The sequence below is a fragment of the Eptatretus burgeri genome, chromosome 6 (assembly GCF_056783735.1).
Source record: "Eptatretus burgeri isolate ZD-2024b chromosome 6, Ebu_testis_v1, whole genome shotgun sequence".
Taxonomy (NCBI): Eukaryota; Metazoa; Chordata; class Myxini; order Myxiniformes; family Myxinidae; genus Eptatretus; species Eptatretus burgeri.
Window position 1 is genome coordinate 98,856,814 of NC_140966.1, and position 17,500 is coordinate 98,874,313.

Sequence of the window (17,500 nt, forward strand, 5' to 3'; positions counted from 1 at the left end):
AGCTTGCTTAAGTGCTTTAGCCACTTTCTGAGCACTATCTCATTCTGAGCCAATCGTTCACTCACTGCGGATGCTTTTGCCGTGCCACATCATTTCGAGTGAGTGGTTCGTGCTCCATCATCCTGAGTGAGTAGTTTGTGCTCTGTCATGCTGAGCAAGTGGTTCGTGCACTGTAATCCTAAGCGAGTGGTTCTTGCGCTGTCTTCCTGAGTGAGTGTTTCTTGCTCCATCATCCTGAGTGAGTGGTCCGTGCTCCATCATCCTGAGCAAGTGGTTCATCCTACATCATTTTGAGCGAGTGGTTCATAAAGCATCACATATTCTCTCTGCTTACTCCCCTACCCCCACCATCCATCCATCCAATGGGACCATACTCTGTGCAGAGCATTGGTGCTGCCTAAGCAGTCTCCTGGGCTATTGGGCACAATCCTGGGCGGGTCGCCACTCTGGTACAGGATACCAGCAAGCTGGTACTCATTTTTGCTGACCTTGGAAGAATGATAGGCTGAGTTAACCTAACCTGGTATTACTTCAATGGCCAAGCAGGATTTGAACTCAAGACTCTAGGATCCCAAACCCAACACTCTAGCCATTAAGCCAACACCAGGCATTACCCCTACCCCTCTCTCTCTTTGTCCTAATCTTGCTTTACCCCCTCCCAATGCATTGCAGCAGTACCCTCCTCCCACACCTCTCACTCTCCCCTCCACCCCTCTCTCTGTCTCTGTCTCTGGACATATCCAGACAGTGGTTATGTCTGGCCAGTGTTTGTCTCCGGACGTGTCTGGGGGGGGGGATTTGTCTCCGGACGTGTCCGGGGGGGATTTGTCTCCGGAACGTGTCTGGATGGTATTTATCCCCGGACGTGTCCGGATGGTATTTTTTCCCGGACATGTCCAGATGGAAGTTTGTCTCCGGACATGTCCAGATGGAAGTTTGTCTCCGGACATGTCCAGATGGAAGTTTGTCTCCGGACGTGCCCAGGCGGTGCTTGTGTCCAGACGGGAGTTTGTCTCTGGATGTGTCTGAGCAGTTTTTCTCTCCAGACAACTTGGCTCTGGATGTGTCTGGGCAGTGTTTGTCTCCAGACGCATCCAGGCAATGTTTATCTCCGGAAACGTCCGGACGGTGTTTATGTCTGGACGGGAGTTTGTCTCCGGACATGTCCAGATGGTGTTTGGCTCCAGACATGTCTGGCTAGTGTTTGTCTCTAAACGCATCCAGGTAGTATTTATGTCCAGACGGGAGTTTATCTTGGGATGGGAGTTTATTTCCGGATGTGTCCAGATGGAAGTTTGTCTCCAGACGTGTCTGGATGGGAGATTGTCTCTGGACAACTTGGCTCTGGATGCATCTGTGAGGTATTTGTCTCCGCACAACTTGGCTCCAGATACGTCTGGGAGGTGTTTGTCACTGGACAGCTTGGCTCCAGATACGTCTGGGAGGTGTTTGTCTCTACACAGCTTGGCTCCAGATACGTCTGGGAGGTGTTTATCACTGGACAGCTTGGCTCCAGATGCGTCCGAGCAGGACTTATATCTGGAAGGGAGTTTGTCTCCAGGTGCGTCTGGACAGGAGTTTGTCTTTGGATGTGTCCGAGCAGTGTTTGTATCCAGCAGGTTTTGTCTCCGGGCTGTGTTTATAGTATGACCGGGAGAAAATGGATTTCAGACATTATTTTGTTCCATCTTCCCTGTTATTCTATGCAGAATCATTTTGATGAAACAGTATGAATTATAATTAATGCTCCACCTCATGTCTGCCTTCCCTGCCTCTCACCTCAGTCTTCCCTTCCCCCACCTCTTCACTCTTCCCCCCCTCTCTCTCTCTCTTCCCCCCTATTTTCTTGCCTCCCTCCCCCTAAAGTAGTCCCGTCAGTGAAGTGACGTCAGAATAGCTTTAGATTCATAAATATTTATTTATTTATTTACTTTATTTTAATTTTTTTTTTAATTATATATATATTTTAACAACATTATAAACTAGAAGGGCACTTGGTAGAGCGCATATGTCTGCCACGTAATGCCTGATCCACGAGAACATTTCTGGCCCATTACATTTTTGAAAAATCATGCTACACAGTACTATTGTTACGAATCTGGAAGCCTTGTGCACACAGACAGAGAGCCGTCCCCGTAGCTTAGTTATTTCGATAAGTGTGTGTTTCTAGTTAGGGCCCCCTACCTATGTCTAATGCAAATTACATACATGCACTGCGAAGTTATTTTGATAGTTAGGATTTTTTATAACAACCACAACACCAACTACACCTGTCTTCGCTTCCACCCACCATCCTCCACCGGCACCATTGCACGCGTGCATGTCAGCACGTACGTGGGCGGAGTTCACGAAGACCTGACGTCTCTCTCGCCCAATCCGGGGGGTGCGAGCGACGTGGCCGTAAGTCGGTCAAAGGGTGCAGGGCGGGCTCCAAGAGAAGCAAAGCCTCTTCGGGGGGGGGGCAGGGAATCAAGACGCCCTGACACGCCCTCCGACCAATCATGGAGAGACGACGGATTTCCCCGGCGAATGAGGTGCCGGAGGGGTGAGACGCGTTCCCCCCACCCCGACGGGGGGGCAAGAAGAAATAGACGGGAAGGCGCGGTGTTGCGGGGTCGTCTGGTCTCGTGTTGCTGCTGGTCTTCGCTCTCGTGTCATCGCTGGCGCTGGCCTGGTCTGCTCGATGATTCTGGTCTCGTGTCGTCGCTGGCCTGGTCGCATCACGACGCGGCTGGTCTCGCCCTGGTTCGCTCGTCTTGTCGAAGACCGCACGAGGCAGGAAGGTCCCTTTCCTTTCCTTTGGGTGTGCATCTGTTTGTGCGCCCGTCTTTAAGTAGGAACTGTTAAGCTTTTTTTGCCTTGTACATACTTTTTGCTTTTTTTTATTTTTATTTTTTTTGCCTTGTACATACTGCATTTCTTATAAGTCTGATAACTCTGCCCTTTATGTGTTCCCTCCTCACCTATTGTAAATAAATATCCATTTGTTGAATGTATCAGCTCGTTTCTGTGTTTTCTTCATTGGTTTAACTCGGTGCGTGTTAGGGAATTAAAAAAGGCCGTTGTTGCCGTCATGTGCATTTGGACCGACAGGACCTCGGTAATCATCTGCTCAGGTTACGCACGGGTCGAGCACGGAAACGACTCGTCCCGTTCGAGCTCCGTCGAGGGTGTGAATACTCGGTAGCTAGCCACGTGGGCCTCTAGGTATTTTGAAGTTTGGCAAATAACCCTGTACCACGTGGTTGATTTATTGATGATTCACGGTCCTGTAAGGGACCCGTACCCTCTGAGTTATCCGAGGGTGACAATCTAGATTCCGGGTGTTCGGTGGAGCTGACCCTACTGCTCCACCTCGCGGTCGTGCTCGCAGCCGATACCCGGCCCGCAACACTATATTGTTTTTGGCCCAATCTCTCAATGGTAATGAATCACTTTAAAAAATAAATAATTCTTGTATCCAGATCCGGATTCGGATCTTCACCAAAATCGAATCACCTCTTCCTTGCCACACACCCAAAGTGTCCACCAAGTTTCATCCGAATCTGTCCACAACTTAAGATATTGTGTTGTATATCGGTTTAGTCCAACTCTCAATCGTGAAGAATCACTTTAAAAATTCTAGTCGTTGGATCTGGATCTGGATCTTCACCAAAATCTAATAGTTCGTCCTTGTCACACACCGAACCTGTCCACAAAATTTCATCAAGATCCATCTATAACTTTTTGAGATATCATGCCATATATCGTTTTTGAGCCTATCTCTTCACCAAAATCGAATCAATTCTTCCTTGTCACATCTAGTGTAGTATATAGTAGAAAAATCGTGCAAATTATGATACAAGCATCAAATTTGGCATTTCTGTTCTGCAGGGCTTTCTGATCAAATCTGCCCAATTGGCCATTTGAAAATCCAAATTTTGAAAAATAAAAAACTTCCAAAAAATTTGAAGTCACAGTTGGCTGAAATTCTTGAAGCACAAGTGAACATCCCAGACAGAGAACCAAGGGGAGATGCAGTCATCATTGATGGCTCAGCACTTATCAATGCCCTACCTCCGCACACTTTAAAGATATTTGATGACTATGCTAAAGAAGACATCCCGAAGGTGGAATCCTATGGTGCCAGGTACGAGAAGGTGGACGTAGTGTTTGATGTGTTCAAGAAGTCAAGTCTGAAGTCCGAGGAAAGGTCGAAAAGGGGGCAAGGAATCAGAAGAAGAGTGACAGGAACCAGTAAGACCCCAAGTAACTGGAGAAGCTTTCTCCGAGATGACAGCAACAAGACTGAGCTGTTTCACTTCCTTGCGGAATGGATGTGTGAAGCACAGACGACAAGCACAGTCATTGTCACAAAAGGAGAAGATGCCATTAGCAACACAAGGAAGTCACTGGATGCTGTGTCTCCATGTTATCATGAAGAAGCTGACACTCAAACATTTGCACATGCCAGGGATGCAACGACGGATGGTAGCAAGTCCATAATCATTTAGGCTAATGACACGGACGTACTAGTCATAGCAACATCTGTACTGCCATCCTTACAGGAACTATGTGTTGACAACATGTGGATTGCCTTTAGCCAAGGAGCCAAGGCACGATGGATTCTAATCCATGAGGTTGTTTCTGCAATAGGGCCTGAGAAAGCTAGAGGGATCCCATACTTCCATGCATTCACTGGATGTGACGTCGTGTCTGCCTTCCGCGGTAAAGGGAAGAAAACTGCATGGCAGACTTGGAACGTCTTTGATGATGTTTCTGAAACATTCACCAATCTCAGCCAGCATCCAACATTGATTTGTGATCTTGACTCTTTTGAAGTTTATTTTTTTTTTCAAATTTTTCAAAATTTGGATTTTCAAATGGTCAATCAGGCAGATTTGATTAGAATCCCCTGGAGAACAGAAATGCCAAATTTGATGCTTGTATCATCATTTGCACGATTCCTCTCAAAAATTGCTGTTATCTGCCCCACTAATACCCAACATGTCCACCAACTTTCATCTGGATCTGTACACAACTTTTTGAGATATCCTGTACACAAACAGACAATCAGACAGATAAACAGACAGAAAGGGATGAAAACAACTTCCTTCACCTAAAGTGTCAGAGGTAATAAACTTTAAAATAATTCGTTGGTAGTTGCTAAGATAAGCAGTACAGCATGTTAAAATCTATTGTTAATGACAGTTTGAATATTTGAATAACAGTTTGAGTCGATGGTTCGACGGAGGTGCTGTGTAATGGGTATATCTACAACGTAAAGTGTTTATCGCTTAATATATTATTATATACAGTGATGTATGATTAAAGTTACACTAACGTTCAGAAGTTTTATAACACCCCCATTTTTCAGTTTTTACTGAAATTTAAGCAGTTCAAGTCCAATGAAGAACCTGAAATGGTACAAAGCTAAGCGGTAAACTGCCAGCGGTTAAAAAAAAAGTTTAGGTTACCAAAAACTGAAAAATAATGTCAATTTCAGAGTTGTTAAAAAAGGCCCTTTTCAGGGAACAAGTAATGGGTTAGCAACTGCAGCAATGGAAGTAAATTAAACCTTGAAAGTTGATGCAAACAATTCCTACAGGTGTCCCAACTTTTGTTGATTAGTTACAAACCCTCTGTCTGTATAAAAGCAATGTTGAAACAGACTGTGTTGCTCCACCCTGTGAAGCATTATTTTGACAATATTGCACTGCAGGAAGTTGTATATTGCTATCATAATGGCGAGAAAAAGACAATTAACAAAGGAAGACAGACAGACAGACCATTATTTATCTCTCTCTCTCTGCGTCTCTCTCTCTCTCTGCGTCTCTCTCTCTCTCTCTCTGCGTCTCTCTATCTCTGCGTCTATCTCTATCTCTATCTCTATCTCTATCTCTATCTCTATCTCTCTCTCCTCTCTCCTCTCTCTCTTCTCTCTATCTCTCTCTCTCTCTCTCTCTCTCTCTCTCTCTCTCTCTCTCTCTCTCTCTCTCTCTCTCTCTCTCTCTCTCTCTCTCTCTCTCTCTCTCTCTCTCTCTCTCTCTCTCTCTCTCTCTCTCTCTCTCTCTCTCTCTCTCTCTCTCTCTCTCTCTCTCTATATATATATATATATATATATATATATATATATATATATATATATATATATATATATATATATCTATCTCCATATATCTCTTTATTACAAAAACTCTCATCTTGTATGTATATATGTTTGTATGTTCCCGAAGGGTTTTGAGGAGGTTATTGTGTTGACAGCTGATGCTAATGAGGTGAATAAATATGGAAAATAGTTCACCAACCCACGATTATTTGAGCACATTAACAGCAATCCGCAAAGCTTACCTCAATAAATTCATTGCAATGGAGCGAATCCACAAGGGAGAAACCCACGAACGGCAAGGCCCTCCGGTACTTCGATCTAAATAAATTAATGATTTTAAAGATTGTTTTAAAAAAAAAATCCAGACGTTTCACGCGACTGAAGCAGTCGTGTACAACAACTACCCTTAAACACTGTAACAAGACAACATTGAGTCGTGATTATGAGATGGAGGCTTTATTGATCGGTTTAGCCGTAATGGCGGCCTTTTCTTCACCCCGATGCACATGCCGCGCCTCCTAATACTCTGTATCGATATATAGCATGCTTCTTGGAAGTATTATTAAGGTGATTTGTGTTCTACAGTCTTCAAGTATATAATGGAATTTGAATTAAGGTTTAAAGGCATATAAATAAATTAATTCCAGGTTTTACCACCATTTTCCCCAGTGTCGACCACATCACCCGATCTAACACGTTACGTTAGCTCTTCATGCCTGTTGCGTCATTCATATTGTCCTTAAAAACAGTAAGTTCTTGTTTGGAATGATTTTCAATTTTGTTTGATTGTCAGGCAGGCAAACAGGGTAAAAAAAATTATCTTGCTCCTCTCTGTGCACGTGCGATCAGGACGAATTCTGAGCGTGTGTGGGGTAATAACTTTAATTACACTTGTCTGTGACCCTTGCATGTGTGCATCGATTGCTGCTGATTTCGTTCCAGGCACTTCAGAAGTGTTAGGCCCAGGTGGGTTGCACCACCTCCATCTGACAGCAAACACAGACAGGTGGAGGTTGTCTTGCATTGCAAATCGCTGTACATGATCCATCATCCATCCATTGGGACCATACTCTGTGCAGAGCGTTGGTGCTGCCGAAGCAGTCTCCTTGGCTCTTGGACACAATCCTGGACGGGTCGCCACTCCGACACACTATACCAGCATGCTGGCACTCATTTTGCCGACCTCGGAAGGATGACAAGCCGAGTTAACCCCACCTGGTATTAATTCAACGGCTGAGCAGGATTTGAACTCAGGATCCTGTGATCCCAAGCCCATCAACCAAACCATTAAGCCAACACCAAGCTTGCTGTACATGATGTGAATCCACAAATGAATACTAATTGTTAGAAGACTTCTCACTGCCTTCGAATGATGACAACATTGGGAGGCTGCACCTTAACCGCAGCATACTTGGGTTATTCAGGTATTGTCTGGTTGGGCTCAACTTTATGGGAGTGGCAGCTTAAGAGTGGGTGAGTCGGGGAACGTTTTCCAAGATGGGATGGATCCTAAGAGCTGTTTCTGAAGCTTAGTTATTATTTTCTCCACATTTTGAAGTCTCTCAGTATTATTGTAAATGTTATGTCGTCCTTTTAATTTACCTCGGATGTCTTTGTACAATTGTTCAAGGTTTTCATCAGTGTGAGATGCTTTTGATGCTTAGCTTTGGAAAATGTTTAGTTGATGTCTTTGAGAATTTCTTGCTTCTTCACCACGCAGAGGGAGACACAGTTTTGCAATCGTGTGTGTGTGTGTGTGTGTGTGTGTGTGTGTGTGTGTGTGTGTGTGTGTGTGTGTGTGTGTGTGTGTGTGTGTGTGTGTGTGTGTGTGTGTGTGTGTGTGTGTGTGTGTGTGTGTCCAGGCCATAATCTTTTTTTTTAATGAATATGGGGAACACTAATTAATAATTGGGTCGAAAAGTCAAAGGGTGAAGTCACAGTAAGTAGAAATAGGAATTATTCGCCGGCCACCGCTGCGCAGCACGAGGCGGCCAGGTGTTGTAATCGTTTTCTTGTTTCTTCATTGAGCCTCCTCCTGTTGTATCGTTTGTTTCTACAATTAGTACCCCTGGTTTTTAATGGTACCACAGAGTTTCTTCGACCCCTCGGAGTACGAAACTACTATATCGGGTTTTTCTTCTTTTTATTTTTTTTCTGCCAATTTCCAAGCTGCATCTCAGATCCGGCTGGGACTTTCGGAATGAAAATTTGCATCAATAATGGGAATAAAAAGTACGCGAGGTTGATTTTTTTTTTTTTTTTTTGAGCTTGACATAATTTTAAGGTCATAACCTAATTGTACACGTTTTAGCATTAATTATAGACATTTATAGAACAAGTGCGGGCCCGTAGGTGCGAGACCGTAGTTGCGTGGCCGTACATGCGTGGCCGTACATGCAAAAAAAAAAAAAAACTTTCAAACTGCATGCCAGAAGCAACAACCACACAGGCCTCTCTTGAATTGTGATTCCCCCTCTCTCTCCCCCTCCTCTCTCGCCCCCACTCTCGCCCCCACTCTCCCGCCCCCACTCTCCCGCCCTCCCTCCCCCTCTCGCCCCCTCTCTCCTCCTCTCTTGAATTGTGACACCCTCTCTCTCTCTCGCCTATCTATAATTATAGATAGATAATCTATATAACTCCCCTCCTCTCTCCCCCTCTTGAACTGTGATGCCCCCTCTCTCCCCGCCCCCTCTCTCCCTCCCTCTCTCCCTCCCTCCCTCCCTCCCTCCCCCCCTCTCTGCCTGCCTCCCTCCCTCCCTCTCTGCCTCCCTCTCTCCCTGCCCCCCTCTCTCCCTCCCTCTCTCCCTCTCTCCCTCTCTCCCTCCCTCCCTCCCTCCCTCTCTCCCTCCCTCCCTCCCTCCCTCTCTCCCTCCCTCTCTCCCTCCCTCTCTCCCTCCCTCTCTCCCTCCCTCTCTCCCTCCCTCTCTCCCTCCCTCTCTCCCTCCCTCTCTCCCTCCCTCTCTCTCGCTCCTCCTCTCTCGCCTCCCTCTCTTGCCCCCCTCTCTCACCCCTCCTCTCTCCCTCTCCTCTCTCCCCCCTCCTCTCTCGCCCCTCTCTCTGTAAATGTATTCACAAATGTCACAACAATTAATTCAAACCTTCCCAGGTCAAAACAACAGTAAAGACCAGTAGCTTACTGGTCAACTGGTACCAGTTGAAAACCAGTAGCCAACTGGTACCAGTAAAGCCAGTTGGTTTCTTACTGGTTTTAATATGGAAATTGGAATAGAGTGATATATTACCAGTTGAAATACAATTGTATTTAACTAACTGGTATCAACTGGGAGACCAGTACATTGCAACTGGTATCAACTGGGAGACCATACATTGCAACTGGTATCAACTGGGAGACCATACATTGCAACTGGTATCAACTGGGAGACCATACATTGCAACTGGTATCAACTGGGACCAGTACATTGCAACTGGTATCAACTGGAACCAGTAAGACTTTAACTGGTACAAATATGAGCTACTGGTTTTTTCAACTGGGAAATTGGAATTCTGACTGAATTTAACTGGTACCAGTTGAAACCAATAGAGACCAGTTAAAGACCAATTAGAACCAATAGAGACCAGTTGAAAATGTGTACTGGTTTTTCGACCTGGGTTGGGAAAAAACAGCTTTCAAACCCTTGGGAAATGGCTGTTTCCCATGGGAAAATTAAAACCTTAGGATTAATTAATAATTTGAACAATTACTTCAAACTTTGGGAAAAAAACAGCATCATACTCAGGCACATACTCAAGTCCCCAGCGATTGTGACGTCATACCAAATGAAGAAGAATTGTGACGTCAATCAAAAAAAAAAATTGTGACATCATTCGTGATGTCATAGCACCGTGTCCTGTCATAGGTTGACAGACGTTATTCGTCATTATTGGTTGACAGACAATATATAGGTCGTTATTGGTTGACAGACGTTGGTCATTGTATCACGTTATTCTTTTTATTACTGCCAATTATTGTGCTATTATTATTATTATTATTATTATTATTATTATTAATTTGGGAAAAAATGGCATGATAAGGTGGAACGACACTTCAGCTGCGATATATACACCTTTCCAACACTGAAAAAAGCAATAAAATGGCCGCAACTTGGGAACCGCTCATCCGATTGATATCAAACCTTGAAAAGGCACATCTGCGGGTCCCCGGCAATATTCCTGGCAAGTTTCAATCAGATCGGATCGGTGGTCGTCGAGAAACGGGGTTCGCAGACAGACACACACATACACACACATTGCTGGAATTATAGATAGATAAATAACACTATACTATCAAGGTCAAACGGCGGTCTGAAAAAAATATGCGTTTTTTTTTTAGCCATCGCTCAATTTTGTCAATGTGGAATCTCAAAGACCGCTTAGCCTTCCAAGAAGTCCCTACATCACGATAGTGTACCTGCACCGATGTTGTGCATCTATAAGTGATATTTGATTTTATGACCTTGACCTACTTTTTTTGGATTGTGACCTCATTAACAAAAAACACCTTTTTGATCATAACGTGAATAACTCCCCCCCCCCCCGATTTTCATGATGCGTTTTATGAACAGATTGTAGATGGGGACACATTTTCTTTATTTACATTCTATCTTTAAATGTTGAAGGTTCAGGTCATATGGTGATCTTAAAAAAAAAAAAAATGGCCATCGTTGGATCGTGGGACAAAGGATAAGTCACGGGCGATCACCAACGGTAAGTCGGGAGAGGCCGGGGGAGGCTTACCCTTGGGAATCACTTTGTGATCGCAGATATCCGGTTTACCTTTTGAGTTTTTGTCATCAAATTTCAACAAATCTTTCTTTTGAGAAAATAGAGAACACAAATTAATATATTTTACTTTTTCTTATTTATTTTAAGTTGTTTTCGTCAAGTTTTGTTCGAGTGTAAAGGGACCGGCTTTCAATTTTGGGATGCTTTCTAGTTGGTTATGTGATATGCTTTCACAGCTGATGGCACGTCTGGCAACATCAGATAAATTAATAATAAATGCTTCAACTCCTCCGCCATTACTCTCTTCTGACCAAATATAAAAGAGCATATTAACACTTTTCGTTTGATTTGATTTCCCCTGATTTCCCAAACGAATTATATCCTGTTTGATATTGCTTAGCTCTACTCCAAAAACAGTTAACTGTACTTTAACAGGAAAGAGTTCTAATGCCGAATTCCAATTTTCAAGTCCATTGGGAGCTTGTCCATATTTACTGATTCTTATCACCTTCCATTCTTTCCTATCTTCGTCCACCACCTTGGTTAGAGATTCCAGAAATGCTGATTACTTTTGGGCCTTACTTTCTCTCTCCCTCGTCTTGTTATTCGTCCGCTTGGAGGTGCTGTATGTAATCGCACAATTTCTCTATCATTGAGCACAGATCCGACCACTCCTGGAGATTGGAGGTTTAATCCCCACCCTTCTATCCAGAACTTTGAACTGAAGGAGGTGCGCCACCATCTCATGTATCGCTCGTCATCCCCTAACGGTGAATTGTTTTGTTCACTTTTTAACTCTCTAACTTGCATGTTTCTGTTCCCCTCCCTCCTCTGTCTCCTCTTGTTCCTGTTAGTTCATTCCCTTGCTTGTTGCATTCACTTGTGGCCCCATGGTCAATACATTGCCTTTAGTCCTCTGTCATCTCACTTTTCTATAAGCCTGGAGCTTAGTGTTAAAAATAATTAATGCCTAATGTTTATATTGTCTGATGACTATGAGATAGAATACGACACAGTATATATGTGTGTGTGTGTGTGTGTGTATGTATGTATGTATGTATATATATATATATATATATATATATATATATATATATATATATATATATATATATATATATATATATATATTTGTTATTTATGAAAGTATGTAGGTCATGCATGCATAACAGATAACACACAAGGAATATATTATCTGCAAGCAGTTTTCATTTGGCGTCTTCATCATTGCTCGAGTCATCAAGGAATGTCTGGATTCTGGCATCTATCGTTAGCTATGTGCAAGCACAATCCTCTGTACATGGCACGTCGTTTGTCCCACACACACACAGCGGGATCGCTAAGTTGCAGACTTCTTGCAGTGACAGATAGTCAGTGTTACGCCCCTCGGTTTCACGATCTGTGGGAGAGTGAAAAGAAGATAAAACCTGGGAGTCTGTGTCCCACTGTTTACTAACAAAATGGCGACTGTAGCACATGCAATGCTGCTTCACTACACCGGTGACATTTCTCCGAATATTGACCGGAAATAACAATACGGATATCACGATGATGCAATTTTTACAGAATAAATGTATTGATAGCACATCGATACAGGGTTCAAATGTTTTTTTTGGAGGTCTCTTTTGAAAAATAATTTCCTCCCCCCCCCCAAAAAAAATCACCTCTGGGAAATTGTTTGTGGGGGGCTGCTTTTAGGTTGAGGGGGGTGACTTTTTATTGTTAACTATTCTTTTGTTTTGACACTGTTTAGCTCACAATGCCACAATCAAACTCTTTTGGACACATTTAATCACAATATATGATTTTTGACGGTTCATTAACAACCGTGCCACATTACAGTGTTAAATCCCAGTCACTTTTCAATCATCATCATCATCATCATCATCATCATCATCATCATCATCATCATCATCCTAAGGAGACGTAATTTGAATGCACCAATATTGCAAAATTACTAATCTTAAGCAGCTTTATGGTGGGTGCATGCTTTTTATCGTGCCGATCAGCGGCAAACTTCTTCACATTTGTTGTACCATTCACGAAAGGGTCAACCTTAACAGCACCTTGCACGGGGGTCGTGCTCGGCGACACACGACAGGCTTGGCAGTACATTTGAAGGTCTCCATTGCCTTTTATGCCTGGTGTTGGGTTAATGGTTAGGGTGATGGGCTTTGGATCCTAGGGTCCTGAGTTCAAATCCTGCTCAGATGTTGAATTAATACCAGGTGGGGTTGACTCTGCCTATCATCCTTCCGAGATCGGCAAAATGAGTGCCAGCATGCTGGTGTACTGTTTCGGAGTGGCGACCCATCCAGGATTGTGCCCACCAGCCAAGGAGACTGCTTAGGCAGCACCAACGCTCTGCATACTCCTCCTCCTCCTCGATTGCCTTTCTCAGAGACCAGCTAGGCCTTCCATTACGTTGTAGTTCTTTACTTTGACACAGTCTTTTTCTTTTGTTTCCCCAACTTTGTATCACTCTGAGCACTCGTTGATGCACCTAACGCGGCGAGCTGTGCCGCACCGAGAGGACTCGGCAATCGTATGCATAAGGCGTTTACGATAAACTTGTAAGGAAGATGGCAGTGCCCAGTCATAATAATTGTACAACAGTTTAACGTCGTAAACTTAGCTTGAAATCAAACATTAATTTACGAACTGGAATTTTGTGAGATTGCAAGATTAGGGACATTTAATTGCATGACTTTTGCTGGCAAGGATGCAACCTTTAAAAGCTATAATTTACAGTGTGGGCAATTTCATCACTTTCTGCCCCCTCCCCCTCGACATGCCGAAGTGATCAGGTGTTATTATTTATATGTTACCTGCTTTTGGCATTGCACGTGGTACATGCTTGAGAGCTTCATTAGTATGCATTGCTGTCTGTGCTGTCGCTGATGATTCGCCAATAAGTGATGAAACCGGTCCGGTAGCTGAGGGGGTGTGCGGCATTGGGATTCTCATGTGTGTATTATTTGTGAATGTCTTTTAGCTGTGGAGGAACTCTGGGAAAGGTTTGAAACAGCAAAGTGCTTTCCTTGTGTAGGCCTTCTTGGTTGCTTTATGCAGCTTATTCGGCTTGAAGAGCAGGGGAGGTGTCAAAAAACAAAAATAAGTATATACTATTGAAGGTGTATATATATATATATATATATATATATATATATATATATATATATATATATATATATATATATATATATATATATATTCACATTGCACTTATAAATGTTATTGTTATTTTGTGCACTGCAGGTAAATTCAGAAATGCTTCCATACCGAATGTGTATTGTTCAGCATGCAAGCGGCATGCTTGAACATTGAAAATATAATGACAGTCTACATTGTTTACTACATCGTCTAAAGGACACAACTTTGTCGAGGCATTTCTGGATTCAGGGGCACTACTCTCCATTATCGAAACTAGGAGCACTGGGAGAGTTATGTGCTCTTGAACAGTACATTTCACAACACTCTACATATAATCCAGACAGGTTCACAGCCATTTTATGTCTACAGTGTAATCATTAACGTTTAAAGCAAATACTTAAAAAAAAAAAAAACTATGTCCATGACCCTAATGCACTAAAACGTTCCATCAACCCACTTAAAATCAAGTTACATGCAAACGTCACGGCATATAGCCGGAATGCTTAACTCAAAATGAAAGCAGCTCCAACCAGGACACCAACAGTCAATGCCATCAAATAAATGGGATCTCATTCTTATGGTTTTCTGCTAATAACAGGTAACGTATGTACCTGCTGGAAGGACAGTGAAAAGAAGACAAAACTTGAGAGTCTGTGTACAACTGTTTATTAAAAAAAATAAATGACGAGTGCATCAGAACGCCGAGTCGAGTGAGCCACCAACCCGATCCCCATATGACGCACAGTTACTTCCTTTTAACTGTTAGCTAAATTTAGGACTTACAAATTACAAATGTACATGAGCACCACAAGACCCCTCTTTGGTCATGAGCACAGGCTGCAGGGTACCGTTCTAGACCTCCCAGCCATGTGCAACATCTGGTGGCAGATTTCATGTGGCTTCCAGTGCCTTTTTCTAAACATGTTTGTCTCCTGGATTCTGTGGAATGTAAAGCTCTTTATTGTATTGGAATCGAAAGTATTTGGTCTTCCGTTTCATTACGTTTGTACCATATCCTGATGCTGCGTGGACTGTGCTTCCCCGCTGACGGACCTCTGGTAGCTTGTACCTCTTGCTGCGTTTGATCCTGGGGAGTAGCTGCTGAAATCTATCCATTTGGGTTCTTCTCGACATCTTTGTTCTTTGTTCCTTTCACATTTCTTTCTAATTTTTCACATATCTCTTTATTCATTCATTACCAGCAAATACCACCCGTCGCTTCACTGGTGGGACTACTGAGGAAGGGGGGAGAAGGGGGAGAATTGCCTCCACATCCTCATAGGAAAGTGTATTATCATGCTAAGCATGGCGATGAATTGTTTTGATCTCATCATGTGACAGATTGCAATTCCTCACCCAACTTGCTTAGGCGTGTTAGTGTGAGCATGGGATTCACAGTGAACACTCTTCTGTGCTTGCATCAGAATTCGTCTTTCTTATGCCAAGTTATGTGCTGGAGATGAGAAGTGATCACCTCTGCCACCGAAGGTGGATGGAGGTTATGCTATCACCCCTGTTTGTCTGTCTGTCGATGAGAAGACTATCTCAAAAAGTTATGGACAGATTCTGGTGAAACTCGGTGGACAGGTTAGGTATGTGACAAGGATGCATTGATAAGATGTTGGAGAACATCCAGATCCGGATACTTGATTTTAATAGAAATTTTTAAGTGACACAATTATTCAAAGATAGGGCCAAAAATGATATGTAGAATGAAATTTCAAAAAATTGTGGACCAGGCACAATCTCGATCTTGGTTAGATATTAGGTGAATGAGCAGACATGCACTGACACTGATATCAGTCTTCATCACTTTGTCAGTGGCATGCAGATATTGTGCTCACTCTCTCAGAGTCCATAGCTGTTGACAGTTGGGCTTTTTTTTGAGGTACAGTGTTATATTTGTGAGAAATTTAAGAGATATAGAGCATGATTACAGAAGCTCTGATTTTGTGCACTCGTATGATTTATGGAAAATAATGTCATCTCCAAAGTGCTTCTTTCATCACAGTTTAAGCCGATGACTCGTGCAGCTTTCTGTTTCAATTCCATTGTCATGCAGTCAACCTCTGTGCCTGCTCAGCCATTCCACCTTGCTAAATGCCTTTCCATTGTCGAGGTCTGGTGTGATCTCTTCAGCAAATTGTCTGAAAGTTGCAGCAGCATAAGAGGTTTCTTTGTCACTCTCATGAAATCCAGTAAATGTCAGATTGGACTTGTTGATATCGGAGGCGGAGCAGGCACTATACTAGCTGGCTTCGGGTGCCACCAGGTCATTCCTGATAGCACCAATGGTCATCATTAGGTTCTGATCACTCTTTGCTTTTGCTGCCTGCATGATTTTGTCATTTTTGGAGGGTACTAATGGTGGACAACATGACAATATGGACCACATGAGAACAGACTTAAATTCCTGTCGGGAATTGAGCTGCAGCGTAACTGACTTAAGAAGACAGTTCCACAGGTGAGGACAGAATGCAGGTGAGCATTCAGTTTGGACTTGGAGAGGAGATGAGAAAAGTGTTTCTGCAGAACACTTGTGACCTGAACGAGAACGAGGGGCAGGGGATCGGTGGAGAGTTGAGAAGGTCGGAGGTGGAAGACCAGAATAGAACTGTTAAAAAACGGAAAAGGCCACCAAACTGCCTATGTTGAGAAAAATCAGATCCCGAGTCCCAGCTACATCATGTGAGATTCAAATTACATGGAGGGCCGTCGATTCCAGCGCATCAAACGGAGGCGGGAGGAGGGGGAGGGGGGGTGGAACGCAGTAGCACCAGTCCATAGCGGCGAGCTATATTGCATGACACTGGCCGAAGGCTTTGTACACCGTGATAAACTCAAGACAGCTAAAGAAAAACACTTGGAACTGTGGAAAATTTCGGAGGCAGTGATTTGCTTTGGAAGCCAACTTGGAGATGTGATTTGCTCAGGACTGGTAATTGCCCATGGTGAGACCCAGTCGCTCTCGAGGTTAACCTCATATAAATTTGGGATTTCCCTGTCAGTCTTAATGGATATTTACCTAAAATGTTCCAGGTACTTGTATATGAACAGTTGCTTATTTTCTCCGAATCGGCAGAAGGGGAAGCTGCTGAAGCCTGTAGAGGGGTGCTCAACTGTCCTGACCAGAGTAGAGTTGTTTACAAAGTGATATACAATGGCCCTTCCAGAGATGAAGACATGTCAGATGTATATGTGGAACAGGATTTGTCCCAGAACATCAGTCATTGCCTTTGCACCATAAATAGACACCATCCTTGACAGGAATAGGAGGGGAGAGTACCCATTGATCATAATGTATTTTTTTGAACACCAAATTATCTAGTTCCATCAAGCCATCGCCGACTGCTGGTGACATCCATGATCAGATATTTTCCAAACATCCCGATTCTGCACTGCTTCCCGGAGCTCTGGCAGAGAAGGCTTGGTTGCAAACTTTAACCCGTCCATCCAGCACATACAACTTCTGCCCCTTCCTCTTCTTCCCTCAACCTCACCCAGCTTGGTGTACTTCTCCAGATTTTCGTTTTCTGC